The 10,161-nt window shown below is 34.4% G+C and overlaps 1 non-coding gene across 1 annotated transcript; it reads right to left on the reverse strand.

Moving 5' to 3' along the window:
* Positions 1 to 947: 947 nt before the first annotated feature.
* LOC150056088 (small nucleolar RNA U3) lies at positions 948 to 1,165 on the reverse strand. Its single transcript, XR_016537362.1, has one exon. It is a non-coding gene; the product is annotated as a small nucleolar RNA U3 (small nucleolar RNA).
* Between the last annotated feature and the right edge of the window lie 8,996 nt (positions 1,166 to 10,161).

Raw genomic sequence — 10,161 nt, forward strand, 5'->3', positions numbered from 1 at the left:
ATAGCTCTGCTCTGCCCTCCATACACCACCTTTCCACTAAGATGTTCTGAAATCTCCACAGGTGCAGAAACGGTGGAGCCAGCACATCATGGACTGTAACAAGTGAAATAAATCCTTCTTGTCTTCCTTTGTTTTCTCGCATATTTCATCACAGTAATACATAGCTTACAAACACCACATGCCTCTGAATTCCTCTCTAGAGAGTTTCCTGATAATGTAATTTTCCTTTTACAGAACCAAGGAACTGCTTTGTTTGGAAAATGAAACGTAAATAATTCTTTCTGGAAAAGGGAATATAAACAATTTTATTTTTTGTAAACATAAGTTCACTTCTAAGATTCAAAAGTTATTCAGTGCCTTGTGATGGTGCTAAAGCAGATAGTGTTGAAAGATGCAAATTCAAACAAGGAAATGAGCTAATAGGGAAAATCTCTATTCCCATATGCAATATGTATGTATGCATATATTTATGTTCACTTTCTGTTATCTGATATATATATAGTGGGACTTGAATTCTGGGCCGGGGCATTGCCCCTGAGCTCTTCAGTTCAGGCTCCAGCCCTACTACTTGAGCCACAGCACCACTCCCGGGTTTTGTCGAGATTAATTGGAGCTAAGAGTCTCATGGACTTTAGTGCCCAGGCTGGCTTTGAACCTCAATACTCAAATTTCAGCCTCCTGAGTAGGTAGGATTACCGGCATGAGCTACCACAACATGTGTCATACATAAAAAGTTTAAAATGTGATTAATATTATAAAGAAATGTATGTGTTGTTTGTAGATAATTTTTATACTTTAAGCTGTAATGATGAGATAGCATCATTTGCATGAATATATTTGACTTTAAAATTTTTTTCTCATAAAATTTTATGAAGTGTCAAACATCCCACTTTACCAAGTTAAAATCTATATATTGTTGCACTATACTTGTTTTTTTTAAGCTGGAAGCCACTCAGACTGCTTGTTCTCCCCCTCTTTCTTTCCTAGAAGGAGAGAAGAACGATCATCAATGGCAAATAGCAGTTGCAGAAAAGCAACACTAATTGCCGGCTTCAGGCTCAGGAGAGAAGGCTGCGTCTCCTCCTCGTGGTTTCCGGTACTCTACACGATCAGTGAGATTTCTCTAGTAACATACTATAGAAATGATCCCTGAAAGTATAGTCTTACATTTTTTATAATTTTCTCTTCAGTCAATAATGTTTTCCTCATTCTTGATACATATTAACTGCTTTTTTACATGAATGAATGAATAAGTATTATGTGATTCCTTGTAGAAATAATCTAATGTCATGTAAACAAAATATCAAAAAAGCGATACTCATTCTTTTAATTATTAAGTATCATATAGACATGTCAGTTTTTCATAGAATTAAGTAAATTAAAATTTTCTGCTTGCATTGTAGAAGTAAAGCCATGTGAAAGATCGCCAAAACTTCTGCATTGAGAAATGATGGCAGACTCCCATTGATATAATTTGATCAAGAAGCAAAAGTAAAATAATGATACTAAACACCAATCATATTACCCATTGCTACTTAGTAGGTGTGTGTGTGTGTGTGTGTGTGTGTGTGTGTGTGTGTGTGTGTGTGTGTATCTTTGTATCCTTTAGAATTTGGCTTTCCCTTATGTCCACAATTCATGCCTGTCATCTTAGCTACTCATGAGGCTGAGATAGAAGGATTCCAGTTCAAAGGCAACCCAGACAGGAAATTCTGTGTGATTATCTTCTTCAATTAAAAAAAATGCTGCAAGTGGGGCTATTCCTTAAATGGTAGAGTGCTAGCTTTGAGCACAAAACCTTAGGTACAGTACCAAACACCTAGTGAAAAAACCAGGACTGGCAATCCTCACTCCCAGAAGAAAAAGAAAAGAAAATAGAATTTGTTTTTAAATCAAACCCCAGTCACCTATTTCTAAAGTAAGCATTTCAGATGTGTTTTATCAGCCTATTAATATTGTGGGGAATAAAAAAGATTTAGAAAGATTTATCACATATTCTGCTTATTATTATAAAAATAAGATTTCTAATAATTGATTTTGAGGATAAATAATTTGACATAGACCATCTAACATAAAGAAGTTTTGACAGTATTATTAATAAAATAGTAATAGTTATTGAATAGTTTGTCATTGCTTATCATTAAATTCTTATTTTTATCACAAGCTTATAAACTCAATAAAAATAAGTCAGAGAGGGGATTTTAATAAAATTTATTTGAATTGGTATTTACAAAGTTAAACATAGGTATATACAGGGAGATGTGTTTCTGTGGGTTTGTATGTTGTGAGAGACAAACACACAGAAAAATCTAATGTTTGAACATCCTTTTTGAATCCAGAATTCACAGTTATTCATATACAATTCTGTCAAATAACTACTTTTAATGGGTACCAAGACATGTGTAAGGGTATCAATGTATGTGAATTAATGCACCTTCTATCTGGCAAATATCATGTAACCCTTTTATTAATTACAATAAAAAATTTAAAAAATATGAAGAAAAAAATAAAGTTGTTTTTGTTTGTTTTCAAAGGAAGAATATCTAGTATTGTAGCCATAATTTTCACTAATAATTATGAAATATTTTGTTAAACATATTTTCACTACTTCATTGATAAAAATAATTTATTCTTAGTGTTAAATTAAGACAAAAATTAAATAAGTAATTTGGTATAGAGAAGCCTGTCTTGGGATTTTATAAATTTAATTCTTCATGCAAATTTAAATTCTAAAGTTAATTTTTGAACTGTAGTTTTAAATTATCTTTATTTTTAGTTGAATGGGCTGCTCATTCATTTATTGATCACCTATCAGCTTTAGTTTCCTTTAAAAATATTTTTATTAGGGACTGGGTATAGACCTGAGTGTTAGAGTACCTACCTAGCATGACCAAAGCCCTAGGATCGATTCCACAATACCACATATAAAGAAAAAGCAAGATGTGGTGCTGTGGATCAACTGGTAGAGTGCCTTGAGCAAAAAAGGGTCAAAGAGCAGTGCCCAGACCCTAAGTTCAAGCACCTGGACTAAGAAAAAATAAAAAATAAAATAAAAATAAATTATCATTAAGTAGCTGTAAACAGGAATTGCCACTCAATCAAGCAGTTAATGAATACAATGCACCTTGTCAACCCTTTCAAAATTCTCAACTGTCCCTTTCAACAACACCCTTCCTTTAGATACATATGTTGCACACAAACTTAAAATGCATAAACCTACCTTATAACTTGTGTTTTCACATTTAAGCTGAATTTCTAATTAATTATTCATCTTTCCCGTATGATAGTAAAATATCAATCTGGTATTTACTGCATAATATATTGTAGGCATTTCAACAAAAAACAATTTATCAGTACACTATTGTTAATTTATTGACCTTTTGAGATGAAATGTAAATTGATTAAAGGGTTTAAGACATATTAATGAACTTCAATCTGTGACAGAAGTAATTTCCTTATATGCCATATGTCTCTTAAGATAAAATATGGTGGATTACTAAATGCAAGGAACTAAAACATCATGGCTAATAAACCATATTGCATCATTTTCTGAAGAATGAAAAAGTACCATTTGTTACAAACACTGTGCTGAAAACAAAACATTCGAAACTGAGCTAAAAGAACTGCTCTGTATGTAATCTACTAGGTAATTTTTCTAACATCTCTGAAAATATTCATCATCATTTAGAAATTGACCCAATATTATTCCCATATGTCGGGGTTTTCAGCACTCTTTGCCTCCTGACCAGCAGGAAGGGCAAAGAGAACACGCCTCGACTAAGATGAGACCGAGAAAGGATAGGGCTGGCTGGTCGCCTTCACCCAGCCCTCCCTTCTCCAGAGGGAAGGCACAGACGCGCCAGGGAGAATGTCACAGCAGACTCGTTTAATGGGAAGATACCAGGGGCTAAAGTAAGAAGCAGGATTGTCTATTATAAAAGTAGGTAGGACAGGGGGAAGTAAGTGCGGTCAGAGAGGGCGGCAGGGCCCATCCATGGGTTCCAGGTAGCCTTATTTTACATCACAAACCATAACCAAACCTCCCAACCAGGAGGCAGTCAGGTTGGATCTCCAAAACCAGGAAGTGACCACTGGGCCATGAGGTAGGCCTTTTACCCTTGATGTGAAGGGCCCCACACCCATATATATAAATAAATTTATGTACTAGACAGAGATTCATCAGACAAGAGAACTATAGACCCATTTCTTTGATGAATATTGATGCAAAGCTTCTCAACAAAATACTGGCCAACCGTCTACAACAACTCATCACAAAAATTATACACTATGATCAAACAGGATTCATCATAGGGAGGCAAAGCTGGTTCAACATATGCAAATCAATTAATATAATTCAACACATCAGGAGAAGCAAGGACAAAAATATCATGATTGTCTCAATAGATGCAGAAAAGGCATTTGACAAGCTCCAACATCCCTTTCTGCTGAAAGCTCTGGAGAAATGAGGAATCCATGGAACATTCCTCAGTATAATAAAGGCTTTGTATGACAAACTCACAGCTAGCATTATACTTAACGGTGAAAAGCTAAAGCTATTCCCGCTAAAATCAGGAATGAGAAAAGGATGCCCACTCTCTCCACTTCTCTTTAACATAGTATTAGAAGCAATAAGGCAAGAAGCAAGCATAAAGGGGATCCTAATGGAGAAAGAGGAAGTAAAACTTTCCCTCTTTGCAGAAGACATGATTCTGTATTTAAAGAACCCTATAGACTGCATTCCCAAGCTGCTTGAGCTAATTCAAAACTTTGGCAAAGGTGCAGGTATAAAATAAACCCTCAAAAATTAACCGCCTTTCTCTATGCCAACAATGAGAGGAACTAGGAAACACTCAGGAAATCAAATACATTTGCATTAGCCTCAAAGGAAATACAGTACCTAGGAATTAACTAGGAATGTAAAGGACCTTTTTGATGAAAACTTTAAAACCCTGAAAAAGGAAATTAAAGCAGAACTGAGAAATGGAAAACCTCCCATGTTCCTGGATTGGAAGAATTAACATCGTGATAATGACAATCTTGCCAAGGGCTATCTACAAATTCAACACAATGCCGATCAATATCCCAATGTCATTCCTTAAAGAAATAGAAGAGGCAATCCAAAATTTCACATGGAATAATAAAAAGACCCCATATAGCAAAAACAGTTCTTAGCAGAAAGAACAGCGCTGGAGGAATTTCAATACCGAACTTTAGACTCTATTACATAGCTATAGTGACCAAAACAGCTTGGTACTGGCACAAGAACAGGCCTGAAGACCAATCAAATATAACACAGATCCTGTTTTGATTTGGCCTTCTGTTTGTGTATTTTTTGTTTACAAGAAGGCTACTGACTTTTGATGGTTAATTTTATATCCTGCCACTATTCTAATGTGGGTTACTGATTCTAGGAATTTGGGAGTAGGGCTTATTGGGTCACTCAATAAAGAATCATGTCATCAGCAAATAAGGATAGTTTAATTTCTTCTTTCCCTATATGGATTCTTTTGATGTCCTTTTCTTGCCTTATTGCTCTGGCAAGTGTTCCAACACTATATTGAAGAGAAGTGGAGAGAGTGGGCATGTCTGTCTAGTTCCTGAATTTAAGGTAAATGGTTCCAGTTTTTCATCATTTAGTATAATACTGGCTGTAGGTTTGTCATATATGGTTTTAATTATTTTAATGAATATACCTTTTATTCCTACTTTTTCTAGTACTTGATTGTAGTGTATAATTTTAAAAATTTGTTTCTGGGTTCTCTTGGTTAGTATTTTATTGAGGAGTTTTGCGTCTGTGTTCATTAGAGAGATAGGTCTGAGCATTCTTTTTTTGTTGGGTCTTTCCCTGGTTTGGGCATGAGTGTAACATTATTTTCATAAAATGAATTTATTATTGTTCCTTCTGCTTCTATTTCTCAGAAGAGTTTCAAGAGTGCAGGTGTTACTGCATGTTTAAATGTCTTGTGGAATTCTGCAGTGAAGGGCGGGGAGTTTTGCCTAGTGGTAGAGTGCTTGCCTACTATACGTGAAGACCTGGGTTCAATTCCTTGGTACCACATACATAGAAAAAAGCTGGAAGTGGTGCTGAGGCTAAAGTGGTAGAGCTCTAGCCTTGAGAAAACTCCAAGGACAGTGCTCAGGCCCTGAGCTCAAACCCAGGACTGGCAAAAAAAAAATTGTGCTGTGAAGCTATCTGGACCTGGGCTCTTTTTGTTTGGCATTTTCCTTTTTACTTCATCAATTTCATTCTAGAAATTGGTTGTTCAATTTGTTTACCTCATCATTTTTCAATGCGAGTATTCTATATTTATTAAAGAAGTCATCCATTTCTTCTAGATTTTCTTGTTTTTTTGAATATAGAACCTGGTAGTACTTATTCATAATGGAATGAATTTCTTGGATATTGGTTTTGATTGTTCCTGTGGAGTCTCTAATCTTGCTTATTTGAGTCTCCTCTCTCCTTTTTTTGCCAGGGGTCTGTCAATTTTGTTGATGCTTTCAAAGAACCAACTGTTTGATTTATTAATTTTGTGTACAGTGGAACTTATTTTAATCTCTGATGTTTCTGATTTTATTTTTGTTATTTCTGTCCTTATAGTTGTTTTAGAATTAACTTTTTCTTGCTCCTGTAGGTGCTTCAATGTCTTTTTTAGGTTATTTACATGCTCTTCTTCAGTCTTTTCAATATGGTGTCTGAGTGCCATAAATTTGCCCCTTGGCATTGCCTTTGCTGTGTCCCATTAGTTCCTTTGTGATGTCTCTTGTCATTACATTCAAGAAAGTTTTGAATTTCTTCTTTGATCTGATCTGTCACCCAGGAGTTATTCAGAAGTGTGTTGTTCATCTTCCAAGTGTTTGAATGTTTTTTAACTTTTACTGCATTGTTTGGAACTAGTCTGACTCCACTGTGATCAGTCCTCGATTATACGCTTAAGTTTTCTGTATGAACTATTATATGATCTATTTTACAGTGTGTTCCATGTGCTGCTGAGAAAAATGTATGAAGTTTCGCCGTTGGATGGAAGACTCTGTGTATATCTGTTAAGCCCAGCTGGGCTATGGTGTTGTTTAAGTTGTTGGTGTCTTTGCTTAACTTTTGTTGAGTTGACCTGTCATTTGGTGAGAGTGGCCTATTGAAGTCTCCCACTATGATTGTGTTTGAGTCTATCTTGTTCTGTAATTCTAGCCCAGTTTGTTGGACAAATATGAGTACTCTCATGTTGGGGGAGTAAATGTTTATAACTATAATACTGTGTGTATGGACTGTAGCCTTTATTAATATGTAATGACCGTCTCTATCCCTATGTCTGAGTCTTAGTCCCATCACTAATCAAAATGCAAACTCATTCAACCACTATGGAAAGCAGTATGGCAGTTCCTCAAAAGACTAAACATAGAACTTCCCTATGACCCAGCAATTCCACTACTTGGCAGGCATTTACCCAATCATCCAGAAACAAGGACATACTAAATCCACTACCACAACGATGTTCATTGTAGCATTATTTACCATAGCGAAGATCTGGACCCAACTCAGATGGCCTCTCAGTTGATGAGTGGATCAACAAGATGTGGTATTTATACACAATGGAATTCTATGCTGCTGTCAGAAAGAACAACATTGTTCCATTTGTAAGGAAATGGAAAGACTTAGAAAATACCATATTAAGTGATGTAAGCCAGACTCAAAGGAACATGGGCTCAATGGTTTCCCTCATTTGTCGTAAGAGTAATCTTTGAAATAAATACTTTATATCCATCTGATCATGATTAGATGATACCCCGTACAAAATGTCCTGAAGATAGAAGATTGTGCTTACTCTCAAACGTTGTTTATTCACCTCTGAATATTTTACAAGTCTGCCATGGAAATGAAGCTTCCTATATTATATAATATAACAAAACAAAAATGATAGAAACAAAACAGTGGATCAAAAGACAAGATTGCCAGCATAATCAGATTCAGATATGGGAGAAGTACTGGAAGAGGCAGGAAATTTTAGGCCATTAGAAAGCTATATTTGAAAGTTTAGTTGAAAAGTTAGACACTTTGTGTAATTAGGTACTCAGCAAATAAAAATTATAAGAATTATGAAAGTGAGATAGCTAGGAATAACAATTCAATGATAGAAATTTAGAAGCTTTCAACCGTTGGTGAGACAGAACATATGGGGAAAATAGTTGGTAAACTTGAAGATGGTAACTAGAGATTAACAAATTAGACTGTAAAGGAAAAGATGAAAAAGAGCAGACGAGAAGGTGCCAGAAACTAAGGAACTGGGATGAGATTTGTAAGATTTATAGATTTCTATTTAGAAATTGCACTAGCAGGAAGTTAGATTTTTCTTTAGAATTCATACATCAAGAAAATTAAAGAGGCCAAATTTTAAGGTGCTGAATAAGTTTTATATAGTTTTTGAGGCATATTCCATAAAATATCCTCAGAAACTGAAACACATGCTTCTCAGATTAAATAAAAATGAGAATCCAGGCACTAGTGGCTCATGCCTGTAATCCTAGCTAATTAGAAGACTGAGATCTGAGGATCATGATCTCAAGCATGGCCAGGCAAGAAAGTCAGTGAGAGTCTTATCTCCAATTAATCACCAGAAAACTGCAAGTGGTACTGTGGCTAAAGAGGTAGGGCACTAGCCCTGAGCTGAAGAGCTCAGGGACACAGTGCCCAGGACCTGAGTTCAAGGCACACGATTTAAAAAAAAAGGCATTACTTAACAATAGACATACTGTACAGGAAATGTTAAAGGAAACTCTTTAAATAAAGTGGATATGACAGACTTACAAGAAATACAGGTGAAAGCTAAAAGCACTTAAAATAGGTGGAAGCTAAATAAAGTTTCAATTATCCTAAATACATTAAATGTATAACACACATATGTGGTAATTATATTTATAATTTGTGTAAAATAACATGGCAAGAGCTTGATGATCAGAAAGGAGAAACTTGAAATTACTGATAAAATATCTTTAATGCATATAACAAATCAGAGGTGGTCTAATATTCTCTGAAACCAATTTCATATAACTTCATGACATTTAATGAAAAATTTGGAAAGTACTTATTTTCTAAAAGGGAGAAAAGAGTAATCTTTTTCAAATCTGTGTATTTTATAACATGTTGATCTGAAAAAAATTTACAAGTAAGTAAAAATATAAAAACAAACACAAGCTGAATGGACAAATGTTTTTGCCTTCTAAAACTGACAAAAATTGAATACTTTGCCATATAACCCCTAGTTATAATGTATGCTCTAATCAACTTCATGGAATCAAGAGGGGAAAGACAAAAAGTTGGAAATAATTAAGTTTAAAAGAAGATGACATACTTTTATTTAACCCTATCAATAGTCATTTTGTGTTGGAGTGTGTTATATCACTTACTGGCAAAGAAAGGCATTTTTGTCTATGCTTTTATGTCTATACATTTATTTACATATTGTCTATAGTCTAAACTCTTCTGAGAGACCTTCACTGAATCACATTTTATTTCCTTGTGACATGTTTTCCTAGCAGCACTGAACTTTCCCTTCTGTGATACTAAACATATTGCAAATTACTTTCATCTTAAAATCCTATCATAAACATGAACAAATCCTCTATTGGAGGCTCTCATTGTCTATAAAGAAATCCTAATTCTAAGGAAAATTCACATAAAAATAGAGGAATAGCTATGGGTTAGGAAAGTATGCACAACAAGATTTAATTTCTCTCCCTAAATTCTTCATGCAGAAAAACATTTACAGGTAACAGGGTAAATATATTCATCATTCATAGGAAATAAGGGAAAGTTTATTATTTACAAACTTGGAAGTACATAATAATAGTTATATTTAACAAAGTTCATTACAGTTTATTGTTATGAATATCTATGGAGACTGTTGAAGATAACTTATACATGTGTATTCAAAATATTTTAGATATAGGCAGGATGGATGGGTTTGTATATTTTCATTTTCACAAATTCTGCAAGTAAAAATGGAATCATATCAAGTATTATTTCTTAAGAGTAGGTATGATGCTAAACAGATGCAAATGTCATAAATATTACTTAATGTTCTCTCTGCATGGTTATTTATGGTGATCTATTTGTTTTGTTCTCATGTATTTAATTGTAAAATTATTTTCTAAATATGATAATGTGGC

The sequence above is a fragment of the Megascapheus bottae genome, chromosome 12 (assembly GCF_031878675.1).
Source record: "Megascapheus bottae isolate mThoBot1 chromosome 12, mThoBot2.hap1, whole genome shotgun sequence".
NCBI classification, from domain to species: Eukaryota; Metazoa; Chordata; class Mammalia; order Rodentia; family Geomyidae; genus Megascapheus; species Megascapheus bottae.